Source organism: Rhinopithecus bieti, unplaced genomic scaffold (assembly GCF_001698545.2).
Source record: "Rhinopithecus bieti isolate Rb0 unplaced genomic scaffold, ASM169854v2 scaffold_18644, whole genome shotgun sequence".
Lineage (NCBI taxonomy): Eukaryota > Metazoa > Chordata > Mammalia > Primates > Cercopithecidae > Rhinopithecus > Rhinopithecus bieti.
Genome location: NW_016809656.1, coordinates 1,477,950 through 1,501,613, shown reverse-complemented (window position 1 = coordinate 1,501,613; position 23,664 = coordinate 1,477,950). Strand labels below are relative to the sequence as shown.

At 35.6% G+C, this 23,664-nt stretch overlaps 1 long non-coding RNA gene across 1 annotated transcript in view; it reads right to left on the bottom strand.

The window, feature by feature from the left end:
- LOC108540760 (uncharacterized) overlaps nucleotides 1-12,535 on the bottom strand; it is a 64,270-nt gene extending 51,735 nt beyond the window's left edge. Inside the window, exons 1-2 of the long non-coding RNA XR_001888755.1 lie at nucleotides 12,319-12,535; nucleotides 9,988-10,170 (exon numbers count right to left, since the gene is read on the bottom strand). This is a non-coding gene — a long non-coding RNA (uncharacterized LOC108540760). The remainder of the gene's footprint in view (nucleotides 1-9,987; nucleotides 10,171-12,318) is intronic.
- Nucleotides 12,536-23,664: the final 11,129 nt, after the last annotated feature.

The window sequence follows — 23,664 nt, the reverse complement described above, 5'->3', positions numbered from 1 at the left end:
AAAAAAAAAAAAAAAAAAAAAAAAGAGAAGAAAAGAAAAAAAGAAATTATTTTAGAGAGAGAGGAAAAGAGGTCCTTGAAAGGTTCTTTTCCGCAGCTCCAAAAACATTTCTTGTCTAGCATGAAAGTCCTGGCTCTTGCACCCAGACTGGCAACCTGTGATATGCAAATGCTGACCATTAGAAACTGGGTCCACCCAACACGAAGATTCCCACCATTGTTCTCTTGCCCTTGCCCCAACATATGCCTGACAGCATGGTCACCCCCACATATCCCCACGTGTGTAGAACATTATGGCGCCCTGCATTTACATATTAAAGGACCGGGGTGGGAAGGCCAGTTTTTTCAGGGCCTACCTAAATGACATGCCTGGTCAAACCAATCCCTTGAGCCATGGAACCGAAATCAGACACGGCCTCCTCCAGCCATCACGTAAAACTAGCTAGTATCCTCCAAATGCAGAGTCTCCTCTTTTGGCTTTGGAGCCCCACTCCGTGTCTGTACCAGGAGCTTCTTCCTTCTGTCTTTTTGCTTCTTTCTTGCCTATTAAACTCTCCCCTCCTTAAAAAACCACTCCACTAGTGTCCGTGTTGTTTTATCTAATTCAATGTGAGACAAGAGCTCTGGTGTTCCTCTGCTCATCGGAGGCATATTACTTGTAAATTCACAAAAGTAAATAAAGAATATATGATAAATGCTTTTGTTAAGTACAGATTATGACAATTACAAAAATGAGGGATTTTTCATCTAACTTGATAGACTAAAGAAATCAAAAGGGAAGCAAATGCCTGTGTTAGACAATTGCTTGCACACTGCTGGTCAAATAGCCTCAAGACTAGAAAGAAAACAAAATAGACTGCATATAGGAAAATAATTCACTTACTTGTAGCTAGATATAGATTTCATTAATTTCTTACTAAGGCTTGTTTTTAACTTGATTACAGCCTTAGTACCCTGGCACAGTATAATATTAACAAAACAAAAATTAGACATTGTTCTCCATCTACTTTGAATCACCAATCATTCTCAACTATTTTTTAATGTAGAAATTTCCAATTAAAGTAATATCTTCAAATAGTATGTTTATATTTCTAAACTCGTTGATTAGAACTGACAACTGAAGTCAAAATACTGGTACTTTGACTGTGGGCAGACCAAATAACGAAGTAAGTTTTGATAGTTAAAGCAGTATTTCCCAGACTGTAATGGATGCCTCTCCAATTGCTAATTGCTATGCATATCTTTAACAATGTTGTCTGGTCACACGCATTTTGGAATCTTGGGTTAAACAATTTAGATAGGCTTCAGGTCCATATGAACTCTCAAAGTCTTTTACATACTCATGTGCCTTATTAAGCATTGGGTGGAGGATACATTGACAAGATTATGTTTATTTCCCAAACTTATTTGATAATGGAGACTTTACTTTCATTAACATCTGAATTATGTCCCCACAAAGCTTACTTCTAATTGGGTATGGACATGCAAAAACATGCCTAATATTTTAAAAGTTTAAGAAATTATGAAGTAATTGACCTTCATAGCCATTAAGATATTTCAGCTTTCATTCAATTTAACATTTCAGCTTTCATTCTAATATTTTAAAAGAAAGGGAATACTTATATCATTCAACCTACCTAACATTATTATTTATCTGACTTATGCTTAACTTAAACTTATAAAGAAATGTGAGATGGTATGAAGAACTTTCTAAAAACTAGAATAACAGAATAGGCCGCACTGAGAAAGGGAGCTCTCTGTTCTGAACATTTTTCTAACAGTATTCTTGCATTAAGTAACCCCTAGATACATCCAATGTCTTGTTTGCCATAGGTAACAAGGGTTCATAGAGAAATTTGATATCCGCTTCCTTAATAGGTGTCTAAGTTAGGAAATGATTGGAAGCAATACAGTTAGACGATCATTTAATCTTTTCTTAACATGAATGCTTCTGCAAAATTTACCTCAGTATTTGTACTACATAGTAATGATATGAATCTGACATGGCTACAGGCTTTGGAATGCTTTAAATGTATTTGAATTCTAGACATAGATGTTTTACTGTTAGATAAATAAATATCAAATATGACTAAATCATTCATTCTGAAGTTGCTTAAGAAATGCTTAGACATTCATACTGTATTCATATTCAGTGTTTTATACTATCTTTGAGAAATACCCTTACATTTCTGGAAAGATAATGGAATTTTAAAATATACTATACAGACTTTAGGAGCAAATATTTTAATCTAGTCTACGTCTGGAAGTAGTAATGACTTAAAGGATTAAGTCTGTAAGTGTGTTACCCTTAAAGTTTATAGTCTCATGGAATTGAAAGCTGCACTTGCTTCCACCACTAAACCAAGGAAAGTTGTTACTGTGGTAATGGTAAACTGCAGCTCAATCTTTGCTGAAGTGTTTGCCATAGCTCTTTATTCCCAAATCTACTTAGCTCACTAACCCCACTCTAAAAGAAATAGACATACAGAAATAATATAGGCTTCTTTTGAATCTTAGTTACTAGAAAATCTTGTTGACCACATCATACCCACCCCATTTTGCTTTATTATATTTAAGCTTCAGTAGTATTCCTATCAAAATTTCCATTACATTTCTATTAGTTAAACTTTTACAATTTTCTTCTAATACAAATAGATTACTTCTGAATAGTATTGAGAGGTGACAATGTGCTAGCAGCCCTCGCTCTCAGCGCCTCCTTGGCTTCGGCATCCACTCTGGCAGTGCTTGAGGAGCCCTTCAGCCCGCCATGGCACTGTGGGAGCTCCTCTCTGGGCTGGCTGAGGCCGGAGGTGGCTCCCTCTGCTTGTGGGGAGGTGTGGAGGGAGAGGAGTGGGCGAGAACTGGGGCTGCGTGCCATGCTCACAAGCAAACAAGAGTTCCTGTGGGTACGGGTGTGGGCTCGGTGGGNAGATACATCCAATGTCTTGTTTGCCATAGGTAACAAGGGTTCATAGAGAAATTTGATATCCGCTTCCTTAATAGGTGTCTAAGTTAGGAAATGATTGGAAGCAATACAGTTAGACGATCATTTAATCTTTTCTTAACATGAATGCTTCTGCAAAAATTTACCTCAGTATTTGTACTACATAGTAATGATATGAATCTGACATGGCTACAGGCTTTGGAATGCTTTAAATGTATTTGAATTCTAGACATAGATGTTTTACTGTTAGATAAATAAATATCAAATATGACTAAATCATTCATTCTGAAGTTGCTTAAGAAATGCTTAGACATTCATACTGTATTCATATTCAGTGTTTTATACTATCTTTGAGAAATACCCTTACATTTCTGGAAAGATAATGGAATTTTAAAATATACTATACAGACTTTAGGAGCAAATATTTTAATCTAGTCTACGTCTGGAAGTAGTAATGACTTAAAGGATTAAGTCTGTAAGTGTGTTACCCTTAAAGTTTATAGTCTCATGGAATTGAAAGCTGCACTTGCTTCCACCACTAAACCAAGGAAAGTTGTTACTGTGGTAATGGTAAACTGCAGCTCAATCTTTGCTGAAGTGTTTGCCATAGCTCTTTATTCCCAAATCTACTTAGCTCACTAACCCCACTCTAAAAGAAATAGACATACAGAAATAATATAGGCTTCTTTTGAATCTTAGTTACTAGAAAAATCTTGTTGACCACATCATACTCACCCCATTTTGCTTTATTATATTTAAGCTTCAGTAGTATTCCTATCAAAATTTCCATTACATTTCTATTAGTTAAACTTTTTACAATTTTTCTTCTAATACAAATAGATTACTTCTGAATAGTATTGAGAGGTGACAATGTGCTAGCAGCCCTCGCTCTCAGCGCCTCCTTGGCTTCGGCATCCACTCTGGCAGTGCTTGAGGAGCCCTTCAGCCCGCCATGGCACTGTGGGAGCTCCTCTCTGGGCTGGCTGAGGCCGGAGGTGGCTCCCTCTGCTTGTGGGGAGGTGTGGAGGGAGAGGAGTGGGCGAGAACTGGGGCTGCGTGCCATGCTCACAAGCAAACAAGAGTTCCTGTGGGTACGGGTGTGGGCTCGGTGGGCCCCACACTCGGAGCAGCTGGCCGATGTCACCAGCCCAGGGCAGTGAGGGCCAGCAGCTGCGGAGGTTGCTGCGCTGGGTCCCCCAGCACTGCCAGTCCGCATGCACCATGCTCAAATTCTCCCTGGGCATCAGCCACCTCCCTGTGAGGCAGGGCTCAGGACCTGCAGCCTGCCATGTCTGAGCCCCCACCCTCTGTGGTGGGCTCCTGTGCAGCTGGAACCTCCCTGATGGGCACCGCTCCCTGCTCCATGGCACCCGGTCCTATCGACCGCCCGTATGTTGAGGAAGGCAGGCACAGCTGGGGACTGGCAGGCAGCTCCACCTAAAGCCCTGGTGTGGGAACCACTAGGGGAAGCCATCTGGGCTCCTGAGTCTAGTGGGGACTTGGAGAAATTTTATGTCTAGCTAAGCGATTGTAAATATACCAGTCAGCACCCTGTGTCTAGTTCAAGGTTTGTAAATACACCAATTGGTAATCTGTATCTAGCTAACCTAGTGGGGAGGTGGAGAACTTTTCTGTCTAGCACTGTGTGTCTACCTAAAGGATTGTAAAGGTACCAATCACACTCTATGTCTAGCTCAGGGATTATAAATGCACCAATCAGCACCCTGTCAAAATGATCCAATCAGCTCTCTGTAAAATGGACCAATCAGCTCTCTGTAAAATAGAACAATCCGCAGGATGTGGGTGGGGCCAGATAAGGGAATAAAAGCAAGCCGCAGGAGCCAGCCAGCGGCAACCCAGTCAGGTCCCCTTCCACTCTGTGGAAGCTTTATTCTTTTGCTCTTTATGATAAATCTTGCTGCTGTTCACTCTTTGGGTCCACACTGCCTTTAAGAGCTGTAACACTCACTGCAAAGGTCTGCAGCTTCACTCCTGACAGTGAGACCACGAACCCACCAGAAAGAAGAAGATCCAGTCACATCTGAAGATCTGAAGGAACAAACTCCAGACACACCATGTTTAAGAACTGTAACACTCACCACGAGGATCCACAGCTTCGTTCTTAAAGTCAGTGAGACCAAGAACACCAATTCCGGACACAGTATTACTCAACACAGTGGACTATCCAGAGAGCCTGAGGCATGGTGTTTAAGCAGGGATCTTGACAGCAAACAGTCTAACTTCTCTACTTACCCATTTCACTGAATTATTGTGAGATTTCAACCCAGTAAAATGCTTAAAATAATGGCATATTGTAAATACTCAATAAATGTTGTTGTTTCATTACTAACAAAGAGGATTAGTTAGGGCTAACAGTTCACAGTTCTCCAATGGTCCACCTTAATTTAATAATATTGTTGCTTGATGCAAAACTCCAGATGGTAACAATATATTTTTACTTTCATGTTATTTTCTAGTAATTTCCATATGCATATATTTACCGATTCATTGTATGTCTTCTTCCAATATAATGCACATTTTATAAAAGCACAGACTTTTGATCACTGTTATATCTCCAATATTTCTGACCATTTCTGCATTTATTAAATCATTGATCAACATTTCATTAAATAACAGATAATAATTTTCCTTAGGACATTTGCATGTAAAATGGGTGGAAAGGCCAAGAAGAAATTAAAGGAATTCTTGAGTATTTAAAAGGAAATGGGCATTCCTGATTTTTCCTTACAAAATTGTATTACAAAAAAATAATAACATTCCAACCACAACCTGATGGCCATATAGGTAAAGATATCTAAATATTTTCTAAAATTTAACCAAGATTAATATCAGAAAGTAGAGGTATGTGTCACATTTTTTTATCTTCTGGTGTAGTGATACTTTTATAGTTTCTACAAGGAGCAAATATTACCTTTACAGTAAGAAAAAATGTACCCTAATAAAAGACAAAAAAAGCATGATTTAATTCTTTAACACAATCTAAAAATTTTAAAATGAAACACTGGATACCATAAAAATGTGTTACTATATTTTTTGTTTGTCAAACATCTAAAATCGAGATGAACTGAGATAATATCTGGTACCTAGGATACCAAGACATTCAATTAGTCCACAATTACAGGTGGAAAAGTCTATGCCCAAACGGTAATGTAGCACAGTCTAGCAAAGGGTATTTCTCCCCCAAAGTCATTGATATTATTTCTAGAATACTTGTGGAACATCTTTTGCCAAGACCAAATGTGACTGATTATAACCTACCCTTCTACCCAGGTCCACATTCATTACTTCACAAACGACAAAGTTATGTGAGAAAAAGGAAAAGCAGTATGAGGGAAAATAAAGCAAATGTGCCACAAAGAATCTTTCTCTACCATTTTGCCAAGACTACTTCTTCAAATATCTTAAGTTAAAAACTCTAATACTAGATTATTTATAGGTACAATAAGATTTTCAGAGATAGCTTATAAAATCTATATAATTGAATTAGTGATTTAATAATAAAAATAAGAAAAAAGGAACTATCTGAAGAGATGATTAAATATTCTAANCAAATATCTTAAGTTAAAAACTCTAATACTAGATTATTTATAGGTACAATAAGATTTTTCAGAGATAGCTTATAAAAATCTATATAATTGAATTAGTGATTTAATAATAAAAATAAGAAAAAAGGAACTATCTGAAGAGATGTTTAAATATTCTAATTGGATTAACAAGCATAGTAATATGATTATTCACAGGTGTTTATATATTAATTTAATACAAATAAAAATTATTTATATTATTACTAAATACTTCAATGTGTTGACTTTAAAATTCAAGTCAATCTATGTTTTCAATTATCTATTTTCATTCAAAATAGAAAAAATAAATGAGTTTGGCATTTTGGTATGTTTACTAATAGAAAACAATGGCAACACGATCAATGAATGATTCAGTTAAATGTAAGGTTTGTTACAATTTTTTGAATATATTAGATACTCCAGATTTAAATTCAATCTAAAAGCGTATATAAGTCTTAGATGACTTATTATATAGGCATTTTATAATTGCTTTTGAGCAACCTATAACCAAAGGTGTTTGCAGACTAGGCCTTAGATTTACACAGTCCCAGCTGCATTTTCATTCTTTAATAATATTAGTAGAATAAAATATTATTTAGAGTAATATTAAACAGTAATACCAAACTAAATGCCTTAGCAGAAGATAGACTTTTATTTTTTGCAAAAACAAATAGCATTGAATTCTGGTTTTAGCTACAACATGTAAAGATATTGGTAGTCATCACTCCCCTCTTACATCAAGGGAAAGGCTGAACAAACAAAATCAGCCACTTAAATTGGACTCATCAGGGAACTGAGGTCACAGTGTAAACCTCAACCCACCTTTAGAGACAGATAAATACAGTGAATCACAGCTTAAATCAGCTTATAAGAACCAGAAGCCATCAGAACCATAAATTGGTAGAAACACTTAAACAGTAACTTTGACAAATTGCTAGAGGCATGTGGAGACTTGTGTGAGAATGAGAATCTCCCAGGGTTCACATCCTTAGGGAGCCCCCACATTTTAATAATTTTAACATCCAGGAACCCCACTGCATTCTTATAGTAAAGAGGCAAAAAAATCCCTTTTTTTGTTGGGGCAAGGATGAGAAAAGAAACCCATTTTGAAATATGCCCAGAGTATCGGTCATAACAAAGGCCTCCCCAGCAAGAGGAGAAATTTACCAGAGCCTTAGCTGACTGACGTGGGGGAAAGGAAATTAGCCAACTATAACCACTCTAGAATGTCCTAAATTACCTAAGGGGAGGGGAAATCAAGCTGTGAAACAGTTGTAAGGTCACAGACCCACTAAAATAACGAGTCTTAATCAGATAATTCTAGACTTCCTCTTCTCCCCCTACACTTTACCATCACAACAACACGGACGCAGTATAATATCAGTAGATTATAGCTGAAAGAGCCAGAAAGCTCAGACTCCAAGAGAATCTCAAAAAAATTACAAGAGAAATTAAGAAAACAAAAAAAGTCACTTGAGGAAACTGAGACCTCTGATACCTAAAACCACAGCAATGGTTAAAACAGCCCACCTTCTAGCAAAATTAACATAAAACCTGACGCTAAATACCCTTTTGCCACAGTTCCTATTACCTGATGTATCATAACCGGCTTTCAACAAAAAACTACAGAGCACGCTATAGGCAAGAAAAAAAAAAAAAGTGAAGGGGCAAAGCAAAAATCAAAAGTAGATTATTTATATATGGCAAAGATATTGGCTCTATCAAATCTGACATTTAAAAATAAGTATGATTAAATGCTAAGGACTCTAATGGAAAAAATCAGACAACTTGCAAGAACAGGTGAGTTACAAAGGTTGAAAAAGGAAAATGCTAAGAAAGAATCAGAAGTGAAACTAGAAATAAAAAACACAGTAACAAATAAAGAGTGCTTTTGATGAGTTCACCAGAAAAGTACCATTGAGCTTGAAGATAGATGAACAGAAACTTCCCAAACTAAAATATAAAGAAAAAAAAATACAAGAACTATAGAACAATTTCAAAATGTGTAACTACAAATAATTGGAGTACCAGAAGACAGAGACAATGAAAATGAAAAAAAATATATCTGAAGTAACAGCTTCCACCTGAGCTCACCTTGCTCTGCTCATATCCATGGCCCAGGTAGGAAGCCAGTTTAATCAACAATGTGTTCTTCCTAAACTTGTACAGAGCCTGAAGTTGTTCTGTGCCTGACTCAGGTTCAGTTCCGCTCTGGACCAAGGCTTACTACTGAACCATTTTACGGCCTCTGCAACGGAGTCACCTCACTCTTTGCGGTGGAAGACCTAAAGAACAGCTTACAGACATCTAAGTTTACTCCCTTCTCACACTTAACAATACTCCAGAGAAATTAGGTAACATTAAACTCCTTTCCTCTCCCTGCCTACCCATGGTTCAAAGCCAAAACATTTGGTGCAGACACTACTTAGGTTGAATTGGGGTAAGAGATATTGGCAGGGAGACCCAAAATGCCATATCTTCCAAGAGTCTGAAATGTGAATAAGGGTAAAGTCACCTGACATATTCCCCTCAAATTACCTAATGCATATGTCTGAAGCCTTCATTTCTTTTCTGTGACATCTTTCTTCTCCCCACAATTTAATTATTTTATTAGAATAAAAGGGGTAAGTTTTTCTCCTTGACTTCAGCTTCATACCTAAAGTTTAATGGCAGGAAAGCACGGAAGAGAAAGAACAGCACAAGCTTACCTATAAAGGCACCCAAAGTCAGTGGTTTTTAAAAACATATTATCAATTGTCATTAATATTAACACTAATATTATTAATATTGATCATTAATATGATTAAGATTAATTTGGTCCAGATATCTATTTTTATGATGTAAATCTGAGTCTAAGGCCTAACAAATGATCTCATGCCTCCTGGTTCATCTGCTGACCCCACTATTCCCTATTCCAAGATTCCACTATTACCTATTCCAACCCAGGATTACAATTGGGTTGGTGCAAAAGTAATTGTGGTTTTTGCCACTGAATGTAATGGCAAAAACTGCAACTACTTTTGCACCAACCTAATATTCATAGTAAAACACACGCACACACACAAGTCACTACATACAATATTACATTCTTTCAGAAATAATTGTGAGTTTTTGAATGCATGGAGTAGAGGTGGTTTTCTTGCAACTAAATGCCAAAAATAATTTTCACTGATGAATCAAAGCTGCCACAATGTAAACAATAGCACATCTCATGGTTAAAGCAATCAGTAGAGGAAACATCAAAATTTGCAAAAAAATTTTTTCTCAAAAATTGCTAATTTGCTGGTAATGAACTCTGCTCCTGGTTATATCATTAACAGAAATTAAAAGAATATTATTTTCTTTACTTCATCTCCTCCTACCATTGAGAAGCTCCAGAATATATTTTATAACTGAAATTAAGGGAAATAGCAGTTAAAGTAGCATATATTATCTATTTGTCCCAGTGAATTCCACATACTTGCCATTTCATTCTCCTTCATAAGGAACGGCTTTAGTGAAGGGAAGGAATTTTCCAAATGCGACTTTTCAGAAGCAATTCAGGGGATGTCATAGGACATTTTGAGGCTCCTCAATCCGAAAACAGTCCTCTCCCTTTCAACCCAAACCAGTATAATTTCACTTGTTTTTAAATGTGATCTCCCTAGAAAGAACAACAACAACAAAAGTTTGAAAGCTTCTGGTATAGAAGAGTGAGTCCTGGAAAACCCAGGAGTTCTGGCATTTAGTAGCAGTTTTGTCATTAAATTTAGAGAAATTTCTCAATAAGTCCTACTGGGTGTTTCAGATCATGCTGGATTACATGCTCTCAAAAGTCACCAGCAGATATCACTTTTAGTAATTTCAGTATTCTGCTAAAATCCATTTCTTATTAACCTCATTAGAATAATGTAGTTATAGGATCTACTTGTAACCGAATTAGAATTCTGCTTTGAGCAAATCAGAAGACATTACAATTGAGAGGACAAGACATATGCCCAATTGATATTTACATATTTTCAAGTATCTAATAGTGTTTTTAATGGAGCTTAGTTAAATATTTAATACATTTAAACAATAGTGAGAGAAACAATACACACATATAATCCTAATATGTAAATGTTTTAACATCAAACTGAAACTCAGAGTTATAAATTAATGCAGCATAAACTAAAACAGGTTATGTTTTCTTTTCCAATAAAAAATAAACCTTTTTCTTTCTACCTTATGAGAAAAAAAACATGGCCTAGTCATTGTTCTTCTTAAACCAATGCTCATAAGCTCTGTTGACATTAACATCCAATTTTAGTCCTGAGAACTACTTTGGTAGTTTTCTGCTCATTTAACATGTATTTTGCATCTTCTAATTGCCAGACCTGGGTGTAAGTTTCTGAGGTCCAAAGATAAATAAATTAAACCTTCCCACATTTGTTAAGATTAAAAGTTTGATAGAGGAAGCAGAAATCTACAAAACTAATTACAGTGCACATAGTGTGGTTGTGAATAGTAAGTGAGGGAACAAATGCAGTAGCACAGCGCCCTGTGCACAGGGATCACTAGGCACCAGATCTTTTTAGAAGCACCTATTGCTTTATTTCTAACAATTCCCCATCCACTGTTCATGCTACGGTAAATACTGTCCTAAGGACAACTTGGCATAGTAGACCAAGCAAAGGCATCGCATTATTGGACTGCAACGTAAACTAATAAAATCACAACCTGGTATCAGACAGACAGGTTTGGAAGAATGCTTACTGTACCAGTGTATCTCACCTGAGAGAGAGTTTCTTACGTTGAGATTGAGTAGGAAAAGAATTTGGAGGGCAAGCAAAGTGTCAGTGGTCAACTAAAGTCTTTAGAAAGCTGAGTTTAAAGGGAATGAGTGCCTGCTTCACCTCTGGACGTTTGGGACGCAGCAGTTTCGCTGTGGTCCCAGTGTTATTATCACAGGAAGCAGTAAAGCAAAGTGCCTCCTGGAAAAGCTGTTTGGAAGGCTGGGGACAGGAGGAGGAGGGGTTCTCCCAATGAACACCCTGGGGGCACAGAGTCGTTTTAGGGAACAATCAAACTTCCCCGATTTTTGGAGGAAAGTATAGGAAGTAAGTTAAAAGGGAGAAAGTGCCTATAGCATAGAGGCATCTCACAATTATGGCAAGGGAAACAACCAAGTCCATCTGGGCCATATATCCACAGGCCGGTAGTGAACAGAAGTATCTCAATGCATGCTAACTGGAGCTGTATCAATGGCTAATAATTACACTTCTTACCCGCATAATGCCATGAAGCTATCTTAGAACAACAGACCTTAAAAACCTGTCTGGGTGTAGGAACTAAAGGAAACACAATATAAATCTGAAATGACCAGGTTTACCCAGAATTGACTAAAATTAGGTAGTTTCCCTAAAAACACTAAGTCACTTTTTTTCCATGCCTGACATTTTTGGCCTGTGATTTTGAATCTAGGACTCTAAATTATAGTTATTATTCTTCTTATTAATTAATGGTCATGTCAGAAGTCCAACAAAGCTTGTTTTAAAGCAGAAGCAGAAATTTTGCAAGGATCCTACTTAGATACAACAACATGGCTATTAAGAAAGCCTGTAGTTCCAGCTACTCAAGAGGCTGAGGCAGGAGAATGGCGGGAACCCGGAAGGCGGAACTTGCAGTGAGCCGAGATTGCGCCACTGCACTCCAGCCTGGGCGACAGAGCGAGACTCCGTCTCAAAAAAAAAAAAAAAAAAGAGGGAGAAAGGCAGAAATGAAGAGATGGAGGAGGGGAAGGGTGTCCCCAGGTCTGAAGCCCCAATAGTACCTTTCAAGAAGGGGACTCGAGTGGTGGCCTTGGCCCCTTCTATCTGTAATTCCCGCAGCTCTGGTCAGGACAGAAATCTCCGTGGCTCCATGAAAGATTGTCTTGGGGCAATTAGTTTGGTACGCACATCGTTGGCGTTAACATATGGAACTGTATAGTGGACGCACCTGACAGCGAGGCATACCCCCACCCCCAGTCTACCCTGAGAATGACCCTGTATGGCAGACGCAGCTGAAGGCAGTTCCGAGCTACGGAATCCGGGAGTGGCCAACCCAGAGTCATTCCTTATTTATGAGAAACATCTGAGCCCCTGGCCCTTCCTGTGGAACGCGTACAGGAAATTGAGGCCCTTCGTTTTGGCGTAAATGAAGGTTGCCAGGTGGAGATTGTTAGGGGGAGGGTACCAAGTGAAAATACTATGTAAACTACGTGCCTTTTGCAAACAATTGCGGTTCTCCTGTCCAACCTGCCACTACTGGACTCCTTCCCGTGTATGTAAGCCCTTAATAAAATCCCTTGTGTCCTTAAAAAAAAAAAAAGAGAAGAAAAGAAAGCAATCTAACATCACATTTAGCACTATGATTAAGTAACAAAGCATTGATTGGTTCCTGCAATAATATACAGGCACAGGTTGTGTCAGGATTAAAAAATTATATTTTCCATCATGTCATAGCAAAGGTAAGATGACTTACACCAAAATATTGCGACAGCTTCTTATAACATAAAATTAATTAACTTGAAAAGATCTGTGGTTAGAGTTGATACATTTAAATTATTCTGTTTCCCTTCATGTAAATCTTATAACTGGAAAAATATTTTAATTAAAAAAAACTAAGAAAATACATAAACTACTAAAATAAATAAACCCTATATTTAATTTTCTCATTTGCCTTTGGCAATTATGCTAATTGTAAGTACAGGTTGAGTATTTCTTATATAAAATAGAGCTCAGATTCTAGATTTTGGATTTTTTTCAGATTTTGAAATATTTGCATATACAGTCCATAATGTGATATCTTGGGGATGAAATCCAAGTCCAAAACCAAAACCCATTTATTTATCATATATACTTTAGATATAATCCATCGCCCGAAGGTAATTTTATACAATATCTTAAGTAATTTTGTTCATGAAACAAATTTTTGACTGAATTTTGACTGTGACAGTCACAAGAGGTCAGGTATGAATTTTCCACTTGCGATGTCATATCAATGTTCAAAAAGTTTCAGACTTGAGGACTCTGAATTTCAGATTTTCTGATTTAGAGATGCTCACCTGTACTACATTAAAATTCCATCTTAATGATTTGTGAACTAGACAAATTTATCATCAGTTAAAATGTTGGAAGCAAAAGTGTATGATGAAGAATGTATAATACCTGCAATACATTTAAAAGATTAACTCTGCAAGACATGAACTCAATCTACTAAATATTAAGGAAAAATAGTATGTTGCTTCAATGACTGAATAACTAGTAACACATCAAATTATATCACAAAAATTATGTACTAGTTGCCTCACAGGGATTAGACAATTGGAAAAAATTTATTTCCGATTATTAATATTTTCTAATAATAAATTATATTTAACAATGTATATCTGTAACCAGCTGACATTTTGTGAACTTTCTCCAAAAACTTTTGTGGGTACATAGTAGGAGTATATATTTATGGGGTACATGGGATGCTTTGAGACAGACATGCAATGTAAAATAAGCATGTCATGGAGAATGGGGTATCCATCCCTTCAAGCATTTATCCTTTGAGTTACAAACAATCCAATTTATCTTTAAGTTATTTTAAAATGTATAATTAAGTTATTATTGACTATAGTCACCCTATTGTGCTATCAAATAGTAGATCTTATTCATTATTTCTAGCTGCCAATATGTTTGTGTACCCATTAGCCATCCCCACCACCACTCTAGGCCTCCCCACCTACTCTCCTTCCCAGACTCTGGTAACCGTAACTTTTACTCCCTATGTCCATGATTTCAGTTCTTTTGATTTTTAGATCTCACAAATAAGTGAGAACAGATGTTTGTCTTTCTGGGCCTGGCTTATTTCACTTAACATAATGATCTCCAGTTCCATCCATGTTGTTGCAAATAACAGAGTCTTACTCAGTTTTATTGCTGAATAGTACTCCATTGTGTATGTGTTGCACATTTTCTTTATCCGTTCATCTGTTGATGGACACTGAGGTTGCTTCCAAATCTTAGCTATTGAAAACAGTGCTGCAACAAACGTGAGAGTGCAGATATCTCTTTGATATACTCATTTCCTTTCTTTTGGGTATATACCTAGCAGTGAGATTGCTAAATCACATGATAGCTCAATTTTTAGTTTTCTGAGGAATCTTTGCTGTCTGGAAGAATAGCCCTTGTTCACTGTCTTCCACGGCCATCCATAGCCTGGATAGGCATGGGCAAGATGTCTTTCTGGAACAGGATCAATTTAGTAATTCTCCTGTTGAGGCAGTTCTGGAGTCCAAGGGACTGAATGATCATCCAGTTTCTATCATTTCTACTTGAAGATATGTTAGCAATGTTGTCTTCTATGTTAGACAAAATTGTTTTCTCCATTTATTTACTGCTTTCTTTCTCCACGCCCTGTGTCATATTATTTTGCATTTCTTCCTACAAGAGGTAGCACATTTGGTATTGTCATATGACTTGCTTGGCCAATGGCATGACAGTAGACATGATTTGGCAGAGGACTGAAATATGCTCGTGTATTTGAGCTTGTGTTCAGTGTGTGTGCCACCATCATGAGAGGATCACGCCCCAGAAAGTCCATTGGTTACCGAAGAATAATTAAGACAGAAACCCACGGCCTAGAGCCAACCAAGCTGAGCTTAACTCACACATTTATATCCTAACCAAACCACAGAGATGTAAGTGAGAAATAAAAGCCTCTTATTGGATGCTACCGAGCTTTGTAGTGTTTTTTTACAAGGCACTATGAGGAATGCAAACATCAGTGACAACATTAGTATCCAGAAGTGGGGTATTGTCACAGCAAAAATTGAAAATATGTAACATTGAGTGTAAGGCTAGTAGGGGACAAAGCAACTGTTATAGGACATCAGCAATTTAGATTAAACCTTATTAAAGGATATTGAAAAAAACTGAGACATGTCTTATGTAATGGTCAAACATTTGTTAAAAGTATTGCCTATAATAAACCAGGAAATAGGAAATATGCCTAATGATCTTGTTGAACGCATCAGCTGGCTCCTACTAGCTGCATTTGATAAAGAATAATTTTTAATTTTTTTAAAAAAGGACAAACTCAGAGGAAAACAGAAAATTTGTTTTATAAACAAAATTGGAAGATAATATAGAAAGCTCAGAAAAATCTAGAACTTGGTTGGAAAATAAAAGTGCTCTCCAACTTCAATAAAAGATTCAATTTAATACAAGTACTGGGGGCCAAACAAGTCAAAGGCATGTCCAATAAATGCAATCGGAGGCATAGATCATATCAAAGGTGGTGTGGCCATCACTTCTAAAAGAATCAAGGTGATGCTTCTTGGATCTGATTCTCCCAGAAGCAGACTAAGAGTCAAGCATTTAGGTTTAAGTGATTTATGAAGGAAGTGCTTCTGGGAGGGAGCAGCAAGGGAATGTAGGAAGTAGGATAAGAAAATAGATAAGAAACTGAGCACAGTGCAATTTTAAGCCTCAGAATCAGCCTGAAGCCATGGGGAACATTTTGTGTATAAATCAGCATTTCAAAGTTTGTCTTCTTCAGGCAAGAAATTTGGTGGATTTTTGTGTGCCACATAAATTTGGGGCACTCTGTGACACCACATTATTTTAGATAAAGCCGACTGATATATTTACTTCAATATTTGGTAGAATTAGGTATCAATTCTGTCCCAGTATGCCCTAACCAAACCCAAAGCTCATATAATATATAGGTTCTAAATATCCTAGTAGCAAATTTCAGCATTTTCACAATCTCTCTTACACTCATTTTAACCTATGTTGAAAATTGTAAGAGAAAGTGCAATCATTTGGCTAGGTGTAGAAGGTTGTACCCTACCCCAAAGTATAACTTTGGCCACTTCTCTGTCTCTATGCTTTTACTTCCATTTATTTGTTTGGGGCAGAGACTTAAGCTGGTCCAACTCTATATCAACTGTGGAGTTCTGGGGTTGCAGCCATTGGTGATTGCAGTCCTCAGAGAGTACTCTTTTAGTGATATTACAAAATACTGTTTTCTTATTTCTGTTTTTGTTTTTGTGTGTGTGTGTGTGAACCTAAATATATCTCTTCATTTAGCACTGCACTGAAGTCTGAATACAGTTGCCTCGAACCCTAATATTCTGATTCTGAGAGTCCTGCTCACTATAGGATTATATGGTTTATAAAACACACTGATCATATTTTTCACATCCTACTAATAACCACTGTTATATATATGCATAACCCCATCGAAGATAGTATTCAAAATAGCTTTTAAACACATTTGGTCTTTTACTTGTACAACATCAAGATTTTTTAAACCACATGGAAAGTTTTGAATACAATTCAAACAATAAATGCCAGTGACAGGTAGTAGAATTGTAGGAGTGTTAGTGCTGAATGGTGTGATTGTGGATTTATTTTGAACAGAATGTAGACAGGGCATAAAGGATTAATGGTTAGGTATGAAAGAAAAGGAGCCAAGGATGTATATCCAGGAGCCAACTGGAAGAAGTGAGTTTCCATATACTGAGATGAGAAAGATTACAGGAGGAACAGGTTTGGTGGAGAAAATAAGTAGTTTCGTTCCGGACGTGTTCTGTTTGAGAAATTTGATGCACTTAGTAAAGTACAAGTAAAGATGATGAGCGCATAGTTGGATCTGAAGAGGGAGATCCTGGTGAAAACAAACATTTTGAGATAATATGCTTTTAAGGTGATATTTAACATTATGGAGCTAAATATGATAATATTTGCAATTATTTTGGAGTTTAAGCCTTATCCTGCTGGGTGAATATTTATACTTATAATCCTGAAGCATTCTGAGATTTCACCCTAGTTACAGGTCAAATGACCACAAAAGGTTGCTGGTTTTAAGAAAAATATGCATTCTCTTTCTTTTTTTTTCTTTTTTTTTTTATTATTATACTTTAAGTTCTACGGTACATGTGCACAACGTGCAGGTTTGTTACATATGTATACCTGTGCCATATTGGTGTGCTGCACCCATCAACTCGTCAGCACCCATCAATTCATCATTTATATCAGGTATAACTCCCAATGCAATCCCTCCCCCCTTCCCCCCTCCCCATGACAGGCCCCGATGTGTGATATTCCCCTTCCCGAGTCCAAGTGATGTCATTGTTCAGTTCCCACCTATGAGTGAGAACATGCGGTGTTTGGTTTTCTGTTCTTGTGATAGTTTGCTAAGAATGATGGTTTCCAGCTGCATCCATATCCCTACAAAGGATGCAAACTCATCCTTTTTTATGGCTGCATAATATTCCATGGTGTATATGTGCCACATTTTCTTAATCCAGTCTGTCACAGATGGACATTTGGGTTGATTCTAAGATACTGTCTGAGTTGAAGTTACTATAAGGTCTTCAACAAGGAAGGATTAGTATCCTCAAAGCACTGCTATAAACAGTATTTGGTGAATTTATAAAGTATCTCTGAAATAAAATAAAATCAGTACCTGTGAAACAGCAGGTCTACCAAAATTGATAGTTGTGAGATCTCTTTAATACATAATATCATTCATAAACTGAGCTTCAAGAAATCATTGATTTTACCTTAAAATGTTTTTGTGTCCTATTTATAAATTGTAAGCTCAGTGACTGTTTTTTGAGTAGACAAAATATTAATAATTTATGTTGTCACATTATCACAACTTTCTTCTGTATTTTAATGATTTGACATTTTATATTCTGAAAAGTGTGATCCTTCTATGATTTTTTAAGCTTGATCCAAATTCCTCACACTTTATTATATTTTCATATAGTGAAGAGTAAAAATCAACCTTTAAATTATATTATTAAAACTCAAAATTATGATTCTAACCAGATCAGGTACTTAACAAATCAATAATATTAAAGTAAATTTATGATAACAATATGTCCCTGGTAACAAACATCTGAACCAAAATTCTCTGTGCATTCCATCGGATCTTGCTTGTGAAACTCTGAAACAGTATTTAGATGAAAAATGGTGGAAAATGAAGGGATAGATTATTTCTTTTTTGCAGTAGTTCTCAATGTCTTCAATATAGTAAGGTTCTTTGTGAACCTGACCTTTATTTTGAGATTTATTTGCATGTTATTTTTAGCACACACTTCAGGGGAAGAAAACTTCTCTAGATGTATACTGTGGCTTGTATGTATTGTGTAAGCATATTACTAAAGCAAAATTGCAATAACCAATGAACAAGAGGAAGTTAATGTATCAAAATATTTACCTATAGGCCATACTAATACTCAACTATAATAATTATAAAATCAAAGTATAGATAGATAGATTAGATAGCTAGAGATACATATAGATATTGATATAGAAACATAGATATGCTGATTTTTAAAACAATTTTGAATAGATGATATATTGATTATTAATACCATGGAGTTCATGTTAATGGATGATAAAGAAACATATATTAATACAACTTGTAATATAAAATGTATTCTGTAAATTTATATTTTGAAAATCCTGCATAATTTGATCTATAGTATGAATGAACTTCTATATAAATTGGGTTGTCAACATTAAAACATAATTTTGGGAAAACTTTTTGAAATTCAGCAATGATCCTTATAATATCCCTAACATATGACTAAACATACTCTTTATCATAACAATAAATTACATTAAGCATATATCAATATACTTAAGTGCATTTTTAATAAGCAGATCTAAGCTTAAATTTCATATACATTGTGGAACTATCAGTTGCCTTAGTCTAATGTAAATAATAGTGTCTAACTTATAGGTTTTTTTTAGGAGTAAAGAGCAAACAACAGAAGGTTCAGAAGTTTACACAAAGTTTTACATAAATGTAATATTATTAGGACTGGTATTCGCATTTCTAAAAAATGTTAAGGCTCTATATATAGAGTTTTTGACAATCTGCCCAAATCTCTAAAATTAAATTTAAAAAACAACGAATACATAAAAACAGAAGTAGCTAACATCATTCATTTATAGTTTTATGCCATATCCAAAGGAGTTTGTGCATATTAACTCATTTAATTATTACATAATGTAGGTATTATTGTCACCCCGTTTATCCATGAGAAAACTGAGGCACAGAGATACTGTCAAATTTCAAACAGCTAGTAAATGGCAGACCTGGGAATTGAACCAGAAGAAATTAGGCTCCAAGATATCTGATCTTTATTTTCTTTTTTTTTTTCTGTTTAAATTTTGTGGCTACGTACTAGGTGTATATGTTTATTGGGTACAGGAGATATTTTGATACAGGAATGGAATGTGTAATAATCCCAACATGGAAAATTGAGTATCAATTCCTGCAAGCATTTATCCTGTGTGTTATAAGCAATACAATTATACTCTTTAAGTTGTTTTTAATATACGATTAAATTATTATTGACTGTGGTCCCCCTGTGATGCTATCAAATACTAGGTCTTATTTACTCTTTCTAACGATGTTTTTGCACCCATTAACCATTCCCACCTTCCCCCATGCTCCACACTACCCTTCTCAGCCTCTGGTAACCATTCTCCTATTCTCTATCTCCATGAGTTCAATTGTTTTGACTTCTAGATCTCACAAATAAGGAAGAACATGTAATATTTGTTTGCCTTTCTGTGCCTGGCTTATTTCATTTAATATAAGGATCTGCAGTTCTATTTATGTTGTTGCAGATGACAGAATCTTATTTTTTTTTTTTTAGGACTGAATAATACTCCACAGTGTATATGTACCACATTGTCTTTATCCATTTATCTGTTGATGGACACTTAGGTTGCTTCCAAATCTTGGATATTGTAGTGCTGCAACAAAGATGGGAGTGCACATATCTCCTAGATATACCAATTTCCTTTCTTTGGGGTATGTACACAGTCATGTGATTGCTGGATCATATGATAGCTCTATTTTCAGTGTGCTGAAGAACCTTCAACTGTTCTCCATAGTACTTGTACTAATTTACATTGCCATCAACAGTGTAGGAATGTTCTCTTTTCTCCACTTCCTCACCGGCATTTGTTATTGCCTGACTTTTGAATAAAAGCCATTTTAAATGGGATAAGATGACATCTCACTGTAGTTTTGATTTGCATTTCTCTGGTGATCAATAATGTTAAGCATTTTTTTACATGCCTGTTTGCAATTGGTATATCTTCTTTTGAGAAATGTCTATTTAAATTTTTTCCCATTTTAAATTGGATTATTATTTTCTTTTCCTATAGAGTTGTTTCTTTGAACTTCTTATATATTCTGGTTATTAATCTCTTGTCAGAGAAGTAGTTTGCAAATATTTTCTCCCATCCTGTGGGTTGTCTCTTCACTTTGTTGACTGTTTCTTTTCCTGAGCAGAAGCTTTATAACTTAATTTGATCCCATTTGTCTGTTTTTACTCTGGTTACCTGTGCTTGTGGGGTATTATTCAAGAAATTTTTTGCTCAGACCAGTGCCCTAGAGAATTTCCTATTTTTTGTAGTAATTTTATAGTTTGAGTTCTCAAATTTATGTCTTTAATTAATTTTGATTCAATTTTTGTATATGATAAAGAGAGCGATCAAGTTTCATTCTTCTGTATATGGAAATCCAGTTTTCTCAGCACCATTTATTGAAGGGACTGTCCTTTCCTCAATGTATTTTCTTGGCATCTTTGATGAGAATGAGTTCACTGTAGGTGTTCAGATTTGTTTCTGGGGTCTGTATTCTGTTCCAGTGGTCTATGTGTCTATTTTAATACCAGTACCATGCTGTTTTGGTTACCATAGCTCTATAGTATAATTTAAAGTCAAGTAATGTGATTTCTTTAGTTTCGTTCATTTTGTTCAGGATAGCTTTGGCTATTCTGGGTCTTTTGTAATTCCATAGAAATTTTAAAATTATTTCTTTTGTTTCTACAAAATACGTCATTGATATTTTGATAAGGATTGCATTGAATCTGTAGATTGCTTTCAATACTATGGGCATTTTAACAATATTGATTCTTCCAATCAATCAACAGGAAATATCTTTTCTTTTTTTTTTTTTTCATAGTTTTCATTGCAGAGGTCTTTTATTTCTTTGGTTAATTCCTAGGAAATTAATTTTATCTGTGGCTATTATAAATGCGATTACTGTCTTGATTTCATTTTTAGATTGGGTGTTCTTGGCATAGAGAAATGTTACTGACTTTGCATATTGATTTTGTATCCTACAACTTTACTGAATTTGTTTATTCGTTCTAATAGTTTTTTGGTGGAGTCTTTCAGTTTTTCCAAATAAAAGATCATATCATCTACAGACAAGGATAATTTGACTTCTTCTTTTCCATTTTGGATGTCCTTTATTTTCTTCTCTTGTCTGATTGCTCTAGCTAAGACTACTAGTACTATGTTGAGTAACAGCTGTGAAAGGGGGAATCCTTGTCATATTCCAGATCTTAGAGGAAAGACCTTCAGTTTTTCCCCATTCAGTGTTATATTATCTGTGACTCTGTCATATATGGCTTTTATTATGTTGAAATATATTCCTTCTATACCCAGTTTTTTTAGAGGTTCTATCATGAAGAGATATTGAACTTCACCATATACTTTTTCTTAATCACTTGAAATGATCATATGGTTTTTGTCCTTTGTTACGTTGACAAGATGTATCCCATTGTTTGATTTGCATGTTTACCATAGTTGCATCACTGGGCTAAATCCCATTTGAATATAATAAATAATCTTTTTAATGTATTGTTAAATTCATTTGGCTACTGTTTTATTGGGGATCTTTGCATCAGTATTCATTAGAGATAAGGGCCTGGAGTTCTCTCTTTTTTTTTTTTTTTTTTTGGTATGTCTTTGTCTAGTCTTAATAGAATGAGTTTGGAAGTATTCCTTTATCATCTCTACTTTTTGGAAATGTGAGTAGGATTTGTATTGCTTTTCTTAAATGTTTAGTAGAATTCAGCAGTGAAGCCATTGGGTTCAGGGCTTTTCATTACCGAAATACTTTTTATTACAGTTTCAATCTCATTACTTGTTATTGGTGTGTTCAGATTTTGGATTTCATCATGATTCAAACTGGATAGGTTGTTTGTGTCTAGGAATTTATGCATTGCTTTTAGATTTTCCAATTTGTTGGCATATGTTTGTTCATAGTAGCCACTAATTATCCTTTTAACTTCTGTGGTATTATTTGTCTCTATTTTAATCTCTGCTTTTATTTATTCTGGTCTTCTCTCTTTTTTTCTCTGTTAGTCTGGCTAAAGGTTTGTCAATTTTGTTTATCATTTCAAAAAACAAACTTTTTGTTTCATTGATCTTTTGTATTTTTTTTCATTTCAATTTTGTTTATTTCTTCTCTGATCTTTATTTCTTTGCTTCTACTAATTTTGGGTACAGTTTGCTCTTGCTTTTCTAATTCTTTAAGATGCATTGTTAGGTTGTTTGTTCGAAGTTTTTCTTCTTTTTTGAAGTAGACAGTTACAGCTGTAAGTTTCCCTCTGAGTACTGCTTTTGCTGTATCTCATAGGTTTTGGTATGTTGTGTTTCCATTATCATTTGTTTCAAGACATTTTTCAGTATCCTTCTTAATTTCTTCATTGGCTCACTGGTCATTTAGAAGCATATTGTTTAATTTCTATATATTTGTATAGTTCTGAAAATCCCTCTCTTATTAATTTCTAGTTTTATTTTGGTGTATTCAAAGATGCTTGGTATTATTTCAAATTTTTTCAATATTTTAGGACTTGTTCTGTGACCTGACATATGGTCTATCCTTGAGAATGATTCATGCACTGAGGAAGAAAATGTGTATTCTGCAGCCATTGGATGAAATGTTCATAAATATGTAATTGGTCCATTTGTTCTATAGTGTATATTAAGTCCAATGTTTCTTTGTTTATTTTCTGTTTGGGAGGTCTGTCCAGTGCTGAAAGTGGGGTATTGAAATCTCCAGCTATTATTTTATTGGGGTCCTCCTCTCTCTAGCTCTAATAATATTTGCTTATATATCTGATTGCTCCAGTGTTGAATGTATATATATTTACAATTGGTATGTCCTTTATATGGTCTGGCTGTATCCTCACTCAAATCTCACCTTAAATTGTAATCCAAATTGTAATCTCCACATGTTGGGGGAGGGACCTCATGGGAGGTAATTAGATCATGGAAGCAGTCCTTCCATGCTGTGTCTCATGTTAGTGAACTATCAC